The sequence below is a fragment of the Penaeus chinensis genome, chromosome 2, assembly GCF_019202785.1.
Source record: "Penaeus chinensis breed Huanghai No. 1 chromosome 2, ASM1920278v2, whole genome shotgun sequence".
Taxonomy (NCBI): Eukaryota; Metazoa; Arthropoda; class Malacostraca; order Decapoda; family Penaeidae; genus Penaeus; species Penaeus chinensis.
Genome location: NC_061820.1, coordinates 17,232,381 through 17,234,880, shown reverse-complemented (window position 1 = coordinate 17,234,880; position 2,500 = coordinate 17,232,381).

The following is a 2,500-nucleotide window of genomic DNA, read 5'->3' as shown; positions in this document are numbered from 1 at the left end:
TGGAAGAGGAGGGTGTTTTTAGAGTAGGGAGCTTGTGGGAGGGATCACGAAAAATCGGTGGGGGTAGTAGAAGTGCGGGGACGTGTGGAGGAGGGAGTAGTGTTGAGGGGGGTAGTGTTATGGGGAGGTGGGCAATAAGGTTGTAAGGTAGTAATAAGGGGAGATGGGGTGGTTGATGAAGAAGGTTGTGGGAGTAAAGGTGTTGAAGTTGAGCATGTTGGGAGAGTAGGAATGTCTCCTCGGGGTTGGTTGTTGATTAGGGTTGATACTGTACTAGTATGCATTGATGTGGGGGTGGTAGTTGTTGCAGTGTTCGGAGCCGTGGTCAAAGGAGAGCCGAGATTGGGGCTATTTGATAAAGGGGCAAGCCTCATTGCCCCTAAGAGTGGGGTTACGCCTTCATTATTGGCCATGATAAGCCTGGAGTATGTTGGGAAAAAAATCGTCCACCCCTCAGGGTCCCCTTGAAGGGTAAGGGCCAGGTATGGCAGGGGAATACCGTGGCCATGGTTCCCTCAGGCCGTTCAGGACTGACATAAAGTCAGCCTTTCATCCTTTCAGCATGGTTCTCACACCTTAGGAGGTGGATAGTAGAAGGGATTGGTGAAGAAACTGAAACTAAAAGTATGAGTGGGAAAAAAGACCATGCAAAATTAGTTGAGTCGATGGCTGAGTCCCAAGGTTGAGGTCTCAGTCTTCGTCTCCTAAGCCCCCCACGACAACAACGGGCAAAGGATTGGGGGGGCGTTTATGCCTAAGCCATTTAGTTTCTACCATGCGCTTGCCGGAGCTTTGCTTAACGTTCTTACCGCCTACTTCAAGTCCAGTTGCTTTTATTCTGTCATTGAACTGTTTATTGATTTGGTCAACGTTGAGATCTTCGTCGCTGAGATGTGAATGTTTGTTTTGGATGATAATGCTAAATTCTGTCGTTCTGGTCTTCAAGTTAGCTAAATTTGGATGAGTTTGTTCTCTTCACTTCTAAGGTGTAATTTAATTTGGCCTTTGACCATTCTATGGTCGCTGCCAACATTTACTTTATAAATTACTTCCACATGAAGTCAATTTCGTTTTCGTTTTTGCTCTATGTTGGAGCATAGACTTGAACAATCTTTAAGTTGTATTTAATTTTTGTTTGTTTTTTGTTACCGAAACCACTCTTTCGCTTATACTGTAGAATTCCACGATATTCTTTTCTAAACGTTTGTGAACAAAGAATGGTTAATGGTTAAAAGCAAAATAAATGTGCTAGACATCTAAGGTCATGTAGCACTATAGTAAATGGTAGTGAAGGGTGGTTGAGTTAGTGATTAGTTGTCAAAGTTGGGCAAAGGAATTGACGAGTAAATGGGTTAAGGATGGGTAAGGTAATGTATAGGGGTTAGATCAAGTGAAGGATGTATATGCATTTGAGGAATGAAAACAGGTTGTCAAAGCAGAAAGTGTGAGAAGTTGTGGGAGGGATCACGAAACATCGGTCCCATTTGGCTGGGCTAAATAGATTATTTAAGAATTTTGTAGAGATGGCGGTAGTAGAAGGACAGGGGCATGTGGAAGAGGGAGTAGTGTTGAGGGAGGTAGTGTTATGGGGAGGTAGACAATAAGGTTGTAAGGTAGTAATAAGGGAGGATGGGGTAGTTGATGAAGAAGGTTGTGGGGGTATAGTTGTTGAAGTTGAGCATGTTGGGAGTAGAAATGTCTCCTGGGGTGTTGATTAGGGTGGATACTAGTTGTAGTGTTCAGAGCCGTGGTCAAAGGAGAGCCTGGGGTCAGGGAATCGGGCGAGTTTGAATTGGTGGAGCTATTTGATGAAGAGGCAATTGCCTCTAATAATGGTATGGTTAATGGTTATTCATTGTTGGCCATGATAAGCCTGGAGTATGTTGGGGAGAGAAATGGTCCACCCCTCAGGGCCGCTTGAGGGGTAAGGGCTAGACATAAAGCAGGGGAATACCGTGCCCATGGCTCCCTCAGGCCGTTCAGGACTGGCACAAAGTCAGCCTTTCATCCTTTCAGCACGGCTCTCACACCTAAGGAAGTGGATAGTAGAAGGGGTTGGTGAAGTGACAGAAACGAAAACGTAGGAGGGAAAAAAAAAAAGACCATGCAAAATTTGTTGAGTCGAGGGCTGAGTCCCAAGGTTGGGGAGTTCCCCAGCATTGGGTCCCAGTCTCCGCCTCCTAAGCCCCCCCACGACAACAACGGGCAAGGGATTGGGGGGGTGTGAACAAAGAAACCTACCCCTAATTCCTGCTTGCTACCCTAGGGTTTACCTCTCCAATAGAGCACGCGTCCATCATTTAGTATTTTCTGTTCTTCGCCTAGTTTTCTTTAATGAAAGAGGGTTCCTCAAGTAATGCTAGTAAATCGGATTAAGTTCTCATAGTCCTTATGTTATATATGCAAAGGTTCATCAGCGTGGGGCGGCCTGTCTTCAACCGGAGATTTTTAGCACCCTCTGCTCTGGAGCGACCCTGACCGCCGCCGTAACCAGGGGCTC